Consider the following 13459-nt stretch of genomic DNA (forward strand, 5'->3'; position numbering starts at 1 on the left):
ATGCTCAAATAATTAAAGAAAGTATGATGACAGTGTGTGAAAAGAAAATCCCCCAAAAGAAATAAATCTATAGAAAAAAATAGAAATTTGACAACTGAAAAATTCAATAAACTTTAGAAATTAACTAGGTAAAATTAACAGTATATTGGAGAGAGCATAATGAAGTATCACAAAACTCGAATAAAATGATTGAAGGAAAATAAATAGAGTCTAAGAGGCTTATGTGAGAATATCAGTTAGGTTATTATACGTGTAATTGGAGTTTCGAAGAGAGAAAAAGAAAAGACCAGGAAACATTTTTTTAATTAAAAAATAGTAGAATCTTTCCCAAATTTGGTGAAAACATAAAATACAGATATAATAACTCAATAAACTTCAAACAGGATTAAAACAAAGAAAAACACTCCTAAGTACATTGTGGTTAAACTGCTGATACCCCAAAATAACAAATAAGATCTTAAATTCAGCCAGAGAAAACATACACATTAATAACAGGTAAAGAATGCTATGATTTACTGTCTTCTCTTAAGAAACTGTGGAGGAGGCCAGCAGGGACTGAAATGACACAATAAAACTGCTAAAGGAAAAAAAGAAACTGTCAATAATAAATTCTATGTTTAATAAAGATTTAAAAAATAAAAATGAAATTAAAATTTTTTCATATAGGTAAAAAGTAAGAAAATTTATTACCAGAACTGCATTAACAAATAATGGAAGGGAAGGTGTTCAGGTTACATAAACATATTTTCTTTTTTTAATTTCTTTAAAAAAGAAGTTGTTGTTAAAAGCAAAACCAAACAACCTGCTTCAAACCTCCCTCCAAATCAAACAAATCCAACAAACAAAACCAAGACAAATTTATTGATGAGTTTATAATGTATATAAATATAATTATATAACAATAGCTCAAAAAAAGGTAAATGGAAATATACTGTTGGAATATTACAATTAGCTTTAGAATATGTATTTTAATTTCTAAGAAATCATGAGAAAACAATTCAGAAAGATATAACTCGAAAACCAAAATGTGAGTTAAATGAAATTTTGAAAAACACCTGATTAACACAAAAAAAGGGAAGAAAGGAAAAATTAATCAAAATAGAGTTAATTTCTAGACATGCAAAGACACAGAAAGTGTGTATGTAGAATGCACAATATAAATTTATACACCTGTATATATATTAGAATGTAGGTATAGTATATAATATATTTACATATATATATATATATATATATATACATATTATAAATGCATATACACCTAATACTAACACATGGATGAAAATCTAACAGAAACTTAGGGGGATTAATCTAAAAGAAACTAAGAGGGAGAAATCATGGTGGGGACTGTATACAATGATTAGTAACTGATAAGACAAATAGAAATATCAGTAAGAAAATATAAGATATGTAAGATCAAATGGACATTACCAAACTAGCTGGCCATTATGGAACAATCCACCAAACCACTGCAGAATACACATTGTTTCTATGAACATTTCAAATTCTAACCCTAGTGTTATATCAAGACACAAATTTAAAAATTATGACATTATGGAGTAAGTTCTCAAACTAGAATGCAATTAAAATAGAAATCACAAGAATTTATTTAGAAAAAGTTGAAGTATCTAGAAATTAAGTAACATACTTTTTAAAAACCGTGGGAAAATGAAGCAGTCACAAAATAAAATTATTCTGAAGGAATAATAATGAAGAGAACATAAACTAAAATTTGTGGAATATAGCTAATGTTGTGGTTGGGGAAATTGTATAGCTTTCAAGGCATATATAAGAAAAAGGAAAAGAGTGTAAAGTCAGTAATGAAAGCTTCCAGCATAGAAGGCAGAAAAATGGACCTTCAAAGAGGTCTATGCTCTAATCCCTGCAACCTGTAAATACGTGACCTTGGATTATAAGAAGAACTTTGCATACCTGATTAATGGTACAACCTTGAGATGGGAAGATTATCCTAGAATATCTGGATGGGCCCAATCCCATCAAACGGGTCCCTAAAAGTGGAGAAATGTTCCCAGTTGGGTTAAAGAAATAAGATGGAAGAAGGAAGATTTGAAGTATGAGAGGAACCATTGCCCCTTCAAAATGGAAGAAAGAGTCCACAAGCCGAGAAATGACTTCTAGAAGATGTGAGTGACCCTTAGCTGATATCCAGCAAAGGAATGGAGATTTCAGTCTACAACCGTAAGGTATGGAATTTTGCCCCAAATGCAAAAGAGTGAGGAAATAGATCCTCCTCCAGAGCCTTGGCCCAGTGAGATTTGTCAGACTTAAGATATACAGACCTATAATGTAATAAACTTATATTGTGTGGGGTGCCTAGGTTTAAAGCCTCTGCCTTTGGCTCAGGTCATGATCCCAGGGTCCTGGGATGGAGCCCCACATCGGGCTCTCTGCTCAGTGGAGAGCCTGCTTTCCCCCACCTCTCTCTGCCTGCCTCTCTGCCTACTTGTGATCTCCGTCTGTCAAATAAATAAATAAAAATCTTAAAAAAAAATATTGCTTAAGTCACTAAGTTTGTGGTAATTTGCTATAGCAGAAATAGAAAACTAATGAACTGATTTAAAAAAACAAAACAGAAAGAAAACACAAACTACTAATATTAAGAAAGAAAAGACGCTACTACTGATCCTACAATACTCAGAGGATATGAGAATTAGATGAACATTTTACAGTAATAATTGTGATAGCTCAGATAAAATATACAAATACCTTGACTAACACAAATGACCAAAGCTAACATAAAAGGAAACAAAAAATTTAAATAACTCTATACTTATGAATAAAATTGAATTTGCCATTAAATGTCTTCCCACAAAAAGAACTCCAGACCCAGAGCAGCTTACAGATAAATTCTACCAAACATCTAGGGAAGAAAGAAAAAATCCTATTTCTACACAAAATCTTTCAGACAATAAAGAAGGAAGGCATACTTCCCACCCTATTTTATATCAGTCTTATTCTGAGGGCACACCAGACAAATACATTACAAGAGATGAAAGGTGCCAACCAGTACCTTAACGAACTGAGACACAAAAATCCTTAATCAAAATATTAGCAAATCAAATCCTTGGTATATAAGAAGACAATACCCTTTCATTATTAAGACTCTCGGAAAAAAAATGAATTCCTTTTGTGGTAAAGTGTATGCATGAAATTCCCTCTATCATACTCTATGATGAAAGACTGAATGTTTCCCCCTAAAACTGAGAACAAGTAAAGGACATTCATTCTCAGTATTTATATTCAGTGTTTAACTAGAAATCCTAGCTCTTTCAGTAAATTAAGACAAGGGATAAAAAAAATACAGATTGGAAAGGATGAAGTGTTTTGATCAAAAGTTGATATTAAAAAAAAAGGTGATATTATATTTGGAAAATCCTAAGAAATACACATGCAAAAAATACCCACTAGAACTAAGAAGTCAATTTGTCACGATACTAGTAAAGGAGGTCAGTATGCAAAAACCTAAAGTCCATATATAACAGCAACAAAAATTGAAAAATGAAATAAAAAAATACAATTCTACTTCAATAACATTCAAAACACTGTATACTCAATTTATAAATTTAACAAAAGTTGTAAAATACTTGTTTACTCAGAATTACAATCTATCACTGAAATAAAGAATACTTAAATAAATGTTTATGGATGGGAGACTCAAAGTAGTTAAAATGTCAGTTGTACAAATTGAACTATATATTAAATACAACTCTAATAAAAATTTCAGCAGGCTTTTTGAGGGAAAAATTTATAAACTAACTCTAAATTTATATGAAAATGAAAGCAACTTAGACTAGCCAAAGCAATACCGAAAAAGAAAAACAAAGTTGGAGAACTTATACCACCTGTTTTAAAGACCTACTACAAAGTTAGGGTAATCTCTATCTTGTGGAATTAGTGAAAACATATATTATAACACTCAACAGGGACTCTAGAAGACAACCAACACATATATGGTTGATTGATTTTGGGCAAATGATTCAAGATAATTAAATGGGAGAGTTTTTCAATAGTGATCCTTGAGTATTTGAATAACCATATAAAAAAAACTGAACCTTAATTTTAAATGTGTCATTTAAATTAATTTAATTAATTAAATTAAATTAATGAAAATGTGTCATAGATCTATATATGAAAACTAAAATTATATAACTTACAGGAGAAAACAGAAAAACTTCATCATCTACTAACTGGCGAAGATGTTTTAGAACACAAAAAATATGAAGTACAGAAGAAAAAAAATTCATATATTAGTTATAAGATATATTCTGGATTAATCCAAATTTTAAAAAATGTTTTTCCTTGAAAGATACAGCTAAAAAAACATAGAAAGAAAAGTCACTTGCTGGGAGGAAATATTTTCTGTCAGATATTTGAAAAAGATTTCTCTCCAAATATGAAAAGAAATTCTACAACTAAATATTCAGAGAAAAAATGGGCAGAAGATTTAAACAGAAACTTCACAATAAGCCAATGCATATAAAAAGATGTTCGACATCCTTACTTCGCAGGGGATGCTGATTAAAACCACAGTAAGATACCACCACATACCCACCAGAATGACTAAAACTGAAAAGTTGGCAATATCAACCATTGGCAAAGATGTCTAGCAACTAGGACTCTCCTACATTGCTGGTAAAACTATAAAATTTTATAGTACTTTGGAAAACTGCTTAGTTTTCCTTATATAGTTAAACATACATCTGTCATTAGACCCAGCATTTTCACTTATAGCTAGTTGCCTGAGAGAAGAGAGTTCCTCTGGCCACATAAAGAGTTGTTCGTGAATGTTCATACAGCTCCCAAATGGAAACTATCCAAATGTCCATCCACATGTGAACGGATAAACAAAATATGGTATATTCAAGCAAAGGAATGCCCCTCAGCAATTAAAAAAAAAAAAAAACCCTACTGATGCACGTGATGATATATATGAATCTCAAAGGTGTTAACGCTGAGTAAACAAGCCAGACACAAAAGAGTATACATGGTATGGTGCCATTTACATAAAACTTTATGAAATGTAAATTAATCTGGAGTGATAGAAAGCAGATCAGTGGTTACCTAAAGACAAGGTGTGGAGAATAGGATTGACTACATACAAAGGGACACAAGGAAACTTGTATAAGTGGAAATGTTCTGTGATATCTTTTTTTAATTAACATAAAATGTTTTATTTGCCCAAGGGGTATGGGTATGTGAATCATCAGGCTTATACATTTTATAGCATTCATCATAGTACATACCCTCCCCAATGTCCATAACCCAGACACCCTATCCCTACCCCCCAGCAACCTTCAGTTTGTTTCATAAGATTAAGAGTCGTTTATGGTTTGTCTCCCTCCCGATCCCATCTTGTTTCATTTTTTCCTTCCATATCCCCCATGGCCCTCCACCCTGCCTCTGAAATTCCTCATATCAGAGAGATTGTGCGATAATTGTCTTTCTCTGATTGACTTATTTCGCTTAGCATGATACCCTCTATCACTGTGTTGGTTTTGCAAGGAGACACATTGGTACAAACTCTTCACACTGTACACTTAACATGGGTTCAGTTTATTTTATGTAAAGTACACATCACTTTAGCTGGTTAAAAAACTATCAAATATCTTTCAAAATGATGGCAGAATTTTTGGGATTTACCCCCAGTCCTTCAATTAAATAGAGGTCAGCTATATAATAGTTAAGTGTAGTATAAAAGAAATACTCAGAGAATAGTACATCTTCAAAGTGATGGCCTTACTGGGAAAGCATGCCATTACATCGTTATTATAATAACCTTTCAGAAGTTGAATATTCAGAGAGCATTATCTCCCTATAATATCATCTGTAGACTACAGGGCTGTTTTCATATACAAATATGGTGGAGCTAAACATGAACAGAAGAGCTTGTTCTGTCCATTTCTCTGTGGCCTGCTTACATCATCCCAGAACTAGTAGATTCTGAGGAATGCTATTTGTACTGTTAAAGTGCTATTTTAAAAAGTACACGGAAAATTTCAGACTCTATGATGTGGCAATAAAAACAACTTCAGTAAAATGTTTCCCAATTCCTTGAACCTTGCTTTCTTTATTACCACTCATTAGATCACTTAATTATAACTCACTGGATCAACTTATTGTTCCTCAGGTCAACTACAGTTCCTGAAAGTCTTCTAGAGATCCCAGCAAAGCCACAGTTACTGGATCATCTTACTTCAGATGATCCAGTCCACATTCCAGTAGATTCTGCACATACAGAAAACCAAGAAACTCTCTACTACTGCCGCTATTTGCCGTCTAACCCACTGGTTGTGTCTCATCATTTCCAATAATGCCTTATGTCTCCATTTCTCTTGGTACTTTCATCTGAGTCCTTGAAATTGATACCTCTTTGGATAGTCTACTTCAGTTTTTGGCCCTGTTTCTGGATCTGTCTTTCTGAGCCTCCCTAACTCTACTTCCCCACATTTTTGACCCAGTCTCCTGCACTTCTGCACTCAGACCTGGCTTCGGGAACCGAACCCAGAACATAGCCCTAAGCCTACTGATTAGGAAGACAGTGACACCCAACATTCATTAAACAAGTATTTATTGAGCACTTTTTATGCACTAGGTATATCTAGATGCTAGGGATTCAGCAGTAAATAAAATAGACCAAAATGTCTGCCCTCATGAAGTATCTATTTTAATGGAGAAAGTTCAACGATAAACAAATTACAAAGTATATGATACACTATAACAGAAATGATGAGTTCTTTGGAGAGAAAGAAGTGAAGGAAGATAAGGAAGACTAGGGTGAGTCGTACTTGTAAACAGAATGGTCAGAGAAGGGGATATTTGGGGAAACATGAAGGAAGTGAGAGAGCAATGGATATGGATATCTAGGAGAAGAAAGATCCAGGCTTCGAGAAGATTAGATGCAAAGATCCTGAGGTAGGAGTAGACCTGGTGTACTCTATCTGTGCTTAAATACATGAAGGTACCTAGAATATTAAGGGCAACAGGAGGAAGGAGTGAGTCAATGTAGGGTTAGGTTATCCTTATTAGCCCTGGACAACTCCCTTTCCTGTGGCTGTCCCACGGTGATTATTAATATTAACACCTTTCATTCTTAAAAGCGTCCAGGTTTAAATGAAAAAATTATATACTCCACCTATTTAGTCAAATTCACAATAGATGAGTATGACATAAAAATTCAAAAGGTACAAAAGGGTATATAGTATAGGACAGCCTTCCCCTCATCCCTATGCCCCAGTCATCCAGTTTTCTTTCTTGGAAACGACTTCGAAGGTATCTTTATTGCAGTGTTTTGAGTAGAGAAGTAACGTCTTCTGACTTACATTTTTTGTTTTGTTTTGTTTTTGTTTTTTTTATTTTTATTTTTATTTATTTTTTTTTTCTATTTATGTTTTTTTTTTTAATATAATTTTTTATTTTTTATAAACCACCCTGAACGCGCCCGATCTCGTCTGACTTACATTTTTAATGGTCCACTCAGGCTGCATATTAAGAAGAGACTACAGTAGAAGCACAGAGCCATTTAGTAAGTTATTATAAAAATCCAGGTAAGCAAAGAACTCCCTTAACTCAGCTACACAAAGACACACAAAAAAGTAGAACCACGTATTTCTTTTACTTTAGAATAAGTTAGCATCTGTATCTTTGGGTTAGAACAACTCTCTTTGAGCCTGGCAATTTCAACCAGTCTCCCCTTATAGTTTCTATCAGAGCACTCGAACTTTTCTTCACAGCACTTAATACAACTTGTAAGATCCATTTTGTGATCAGGCCTCCCCCACCCCCCCCATATCCTTCTTTTTCTTTTACTGTAGTACCGTTGACAAATAATGTTACATTAGTTTCAGGTGTAAAGCATAGTGATTCAATAACTTACACATTCTGTTATGCTCTCTACAAGTGTAGCTACCATCTGTCACCATACAGGGCTATTACAATACCACTGACTATATTCCCTGTGCTGTACCTTTCATCCCTGTAATGTAAACATTCTATCACTGGAAACCTGTGTCTCCCCCTCCCCTTCACCCATTTTGCCCATTTCCCAGCCCATTCTACCCAGAAACCACCAGTTTATTCTATATGTTAATGGGTCTCTTTCTGCTTAGTTTTTTTTTTTTTTGATTCCACATATAAGTAAAATCGTATGTTATTTGTCTTTCTCTAACTTACTTCACCTAGAATAATACCCTCAAAGTCTATCCATGTATTTTGCCAAAGAAGACATATAGGTGGACAGCAGACACATGAAAAGATGCCCAATATCACTCATCATCAGGGAAATGCAAATCAAGACCACCATGAGATATCACCTTAAAAAGTCAGAATGGCTAGTATAAAAAAGAAAAGAAATAACAAGTGTTGGTGAGAATATGAAGAAAAGGGAATGTACACTGTTGGTGGGAATGTAGATTGGTGCAGCTACTGTGGAAAACAGTATGGAGTTTCCTCAAAAAATTAAAAATAGAACCACCATAAGATCCAGTAATGCCACTATCGGACCTTAACCCAAAGAAAATGAACTCACTAGTTTGTAAAAATATATGCACTCCTACATTTATGACATCATTATTTATAATAGCCAAGATAGGGAAGTTAGCCCAAGTGTCCCAAACAAATGACTAAAGATGATGTGGTGTTTGTAAATAATGGAGTACTACTCAGCCACAAAAAAGAACAAGATCTTGCCATTTGCGGCCGTTTTAAGTTTTTGAGCACCGGAACCATATCTGTTTCTTTAGCCAAGGTATCTCAGTGCCTTTTATAGAACAGACACTTAAAAACATTTGAATGAAAGAATCAATGAATTAATGAAGAAATCACCAGTTCTGTCTTGTTACACATCTTACAATAATAATCGAAGAACTGCTCACCTTCTCTCTACTTCTGTCCATCCATCTAGGTTTCTAAAGGATTAATTATCATTTGGATCAGAATAAAAGGGGAAAAAATTAAACAGTTTCTCTGTCTACTTTTATCCTATGTAGGTCTCAATCTTTGCTCTTACAAAGACAATAGAAAGCCAGGGAGGCAGGAAGAAAGCAACATGATTATAAGACTTAGCATAACCAAGCATGTATATATTTACAGTGGAAATATAAGATGGGTATATTAGACAGTTTCAGTAATAGGCATTAGACAACATTCCCATTTTACATTTATAATGTATTTTATATTATTAATATGTAGATTATAAAGTGACATGTTTGAATTATTTCATTATTAGAAAGTGTTAGGGACAGATTTTAGATTTTAGTTTCAAGGAGAGAAGTGTTCTCTTTATTCTCTTGGGTCACATGTGGAAGCATCTCAACAGATGGTAGAACAGCATTCGTTGCAATGATTCTCTCTTGTCCTGTGGGCATTACTACAGCAGTGACGTGAGAAGAGGGTATGCCATGGAGGGACTGGCCTACGCACACACTGACTCTGCCCAGTGCACAGGCCAGGACTTGCAGCTTATTAACTCATCATTTTGTTTAAACCCCTTGACCACAGGGCCTTCCCACACAGACATTCCCCTTTCTCTTCCTTGAAAGTTACCCATCTTCAGCTAGGCAGAATCAAAAATACTTGGCTATCTGATGGGGCGACTTCCTCTTTGCAAAGATGAGGAGACAGAGGTCCAAGAAGATTAGCTAAAAAAGTCAGTGGTAGTAAGTAAGGACTAGGATTGATATCTCTTGTTATCCAGCTTAGTATTTCTTACTCCTTTTCTTATTATAGTGAAAAAAATACAATATTGTGATTGTATCGATAATAACAGTAATTTTTAAGAACCAAGAGAAAGAGACACACATACATGACTAGAGAAAGATGCAGGAACTGAAGAATATGCCAGTTTCAAGAAGTCAGAAACAATGCATCAGAATTTTTCTTGATCCTGAGATCCCCACACTTGCTAAGTTTTCCAAAATCTCATTAATAAAATCACACTTTTTAGTCTACCACTTAAACTTCTACTACATTGTAAGTCCCTTGGTGACCAAGAGATGGCTTTTTCATTTTTCAATTGCCTGCAGATACTAACGTAGTTGATGCTTAGTAAACACTTATAATGAATTGAGCAAATGACATATTTTCAGAAAGCATGACTTATACATTTACATTGTCTTTATACTTTTATTCCAGCATCCTATATAATTCTATGTGTACATCTGTGTGTGAAATAACAATGTTTACTCTCTCTATAAGGTATTTTTCTACTTCAATATGCAGTACAATTATAATGTAGAGACTATGCCAAATGCTACAAGAGTTACATGGCAAGTGTAGAACTGCTAACTGTTCTAACTGTTAAAGAATTTTGCTCTTGAAATTGTAATGTCATAAGCACTCCAGCAAGGGGAGAAGAAAAGACATTCTGACATTATGCACGCTTAGATACTGGGATGTGGGGTTATTACTGGTTCTTTTTCTATTGAAAATATGGATAGGGTAAAATCTAACTAAAGTAATTTCAGTGTTATTCAATATTTTATTAATGGGGGAAAAGCATCATTTTAACTCTAGCCATCTATAGAATTATGGACTGATTACTAGTTCAAATGACAGAGTCCTACAGTGAAACCCATAATTTCACATTACGTTCTGCAAGAGATGAGCAGTTCTTCACATATAATGGTATTGCTAGCCCAGAATCTTGTTAACACTCATAGTCTGAGAGCTTGTGCTTATCTTCTCTCATTCTTATTTTGAATCAGAAAGACATTTTTTTCAGAGATCTATTGTCCTTTAATTCTTTATATATGGGACTTTGGTCAATTAGACAGTTTCATAGAAGAAACACCTTGGTTAACAAATTTAAGGATTTAAGTAGAAGGGTAAAATTAAAAAGAAATGAATCTTTTAAAAAAAGAAGAAATGCCGGTGCTGTGGTTTGACTTAGCTCTTTGTAGCTATTTCTAGTCGCTGATTCTATGGAAAGTAGCTTCAGTTAGTTGCTTGTTACTGGGCAACAATTTATTCCAATTATAACTGAAATGTTCCTAATAGACAGTTACTGGTGGATAAAAACAGATTGTAAAAACGAACTATTAAATACATAGTATTTTCTCTTGATGCAAGAGGCAGAAATTATTCTAACAATTGACATTTTCTAATGTTCCCAGGTCTTTTCAGACATTTCAAATGATTTGGGGGGCATTGGTGAGGACCCAAGGGGCGGCATGGTTCAGAGCTGTTAAATGTAGAAATGACACAATTAGATAGAAGAGATACAGAGACGGGGAACCAAATGTTACCAGCGTATGGAATGTCACATTCTCTATCAGATGCAAATGGTATACAATGTTCAAACTTTCATAGGAGAGTCTTTAGAAAAAGGGCTTAATGGACATTTGGGAACTACATTCTCTTTCTGACAATCTCTCTATTATCTTACTTATCTATACTTACCTACTTAAAACAACCACCAAAAAAAAAAAAAAAAAAAGAAAAAGAAAAAGAAAGAAACCCAAAACCCCACAAAACACCACAGTTAACAAACAACAACGGAGAACAGCAGAAAATATCCCTTAATATTTTATATGTATTTTTTTAAGGCAAAAAAAAAAAAAGAGAAAATCTTTGTTCCGAAGTTTCTCATCCCAAATCCAGCCAGACTCACGGACAAATCTAAACCTTTCTGTGTATATTCCAGCCTCTGAGGCTAGAATCTGGATAAGCTCAAATAAAGTTTGCCACATGGATATATTTTCAAATGAGATGTGTGGTTTGCAAGAAAGATTTCTTTGTTTTCTTCCTTCTTTATAATATTAAAATGCAATAACAAATGTTCTGACCATACTTGCCATTGACATAAAATTACATGCAAGGAAGGAAAAGAAGTGCTTTGATTGCAGATTTAACCTTGGGAACTTTATCTCATAGTCAACAGTTACGTGTTTTGAAATGTGTCTTAAATGACCTGATCAGTTCTAATGGTAGTAAAAAGAGGTGGTTGCTGAAAATTTACACTACTTAGCTTCAGTTTCTCCCCATAACAGAATAACAGGCAAGAACATTTTCAGCACCAGTGCCAGGCACAGTATATAGAAATACTTGTTAAATTAAATTGGGTTGAATTAGAATTTGTCCTTTTAAAGAATAACGTTGGCATCGCCAGTCAAAGGTCCCCAAATGATCTAGGCTCTCCACAGTTGACTGTCTAATGAACTCCTGACTAGTTACAGATCAAAGGGATTAAAATAACTTTACTCAGCACTCACTTGAGTCTGTTTCATTATCGGAACTAGGGAAGTCTAGGATAATTACAGTGTTCCTTAAAAAAGTTTCATCGTCGACTTCCTGTTTGGTGAGTAAACAACATAACAGTTATGGTCTGTAACGGACCTATTAAAACCCAAACTCCCCTACAAGCGAGTAAGTTGGAAAACTCAAGAATTCTCCCTGACAGGACACTGAAATGCCAACCCTAAACAATCAACAACTCATTGCCATCGTGCGACAATCTTAACCCTGTTGCAGCTGGGTGACCAGTCAATTCGCAGGGAGAAGCATCGACAGGGTACATAGGAATGCTGCTACTACCCATTATGAGGATGACGCGAAGGTCACATATCAGGCAATTACACCTTTTCATTACATGCTAACCCCTCACGGCAGGAAAGCCACGCTTATGACTGCATTAGACAGACAAAGCCTTCAGCTCTTTAAAAAAAAAAGAAGAAGAAGAAGAAGAAGAAGAAGAAGAAGAAAGAAAAGCCAAGGGGGGGGGCGCAAAAAAAAGAGAAAAGATAAAAAAATTAAATGCGTTTTCTTACCAGCACGTTGCAGCACCAACTCGCTCACAGGAATGTTGCTTTTACAGGTTTCTCTTTTAATTATCCTGGAAGCAGGGAGACAAAAAAAAAAAAAACCAAAAAAAAAAAAAACAAAAAAAAAGGCAAAGAAGAAGAAGCAGGGTGGTTAAATTAGCGTGCTGGAATCTTTTCAGTTTGTCGCAGAGTAGAAAAATAAAAAAGGAAAAAAAAGGCTCAGTAATTTAAATTTGCTCTCAGTTCAGGCTGCAACGTTGGGTCCCGCCCCTTCTTCCTGCTGGGTTCCACTACCTGCAAGGCTAGAATTGACAGCTACTGTGCAAACAAAAAAGGCAACAAGCATGCTGGGACCATTCTGACTGCTGTTTGGGTCTCACTTGTCCTGACAACTAAAAATCATCAGTGCAAAGGTATTCTACATTTTCTATTTGAAGCATTTGCATGTAATTCCCTTCCATTTTAATGATGTACCATAGCTCATGATGATGGGGTTTGATTTCTGTTTGGGCTTTTTTTTTTTTTTTTTTACCTTTCATTTTTTTTCTAAATATGCATAATAATTATAGTTACTATTATTATTTATATTTTTACTCTGATCATCTGTTCAGTGCCATCCTATAGCATTCCTTTCTGTCCTGTCCTCCTCTCTAAGTCACGTTCTCTCCTGTCTTTTCCTTTTA

At 34.4% G+C, this 13459-nt stretch overlaps 1 protein-coding gene across 1 annotated transcript in view; it reads right to left on the minus strand.

Annotated features, from left to right (window-relative positions):
* The window catches only part of CELF2 (CUGBP Elav-like family member 2), an 815373-nt gene extending 802555 nt beyond the window's left edge, over nt 1-12818 (minus strand). The window contains exon 1 of the mRNA XM_082738883.1: nt 12783-12818. The gene's annotated coding sequence lies outside the window, so the exon portion shown is untranslated. The remainder of the gene's footprint in view (nt 1-12782) is intronic.
* Nucleotides 12819-13459: the final 641 nt, after the last annotated feature.

This window comes from Mustela nivalis, assembly GCF_964662115.1.
Source record: "Mustela nivalis genome assembly, chromosome: 7".
Classification (NCBI taxonomy): Eukaryota; Metazoa; Chordata; class Mammalia; order Carnivora; family Mustelidae; genus Mustela; species Mustela nivalis.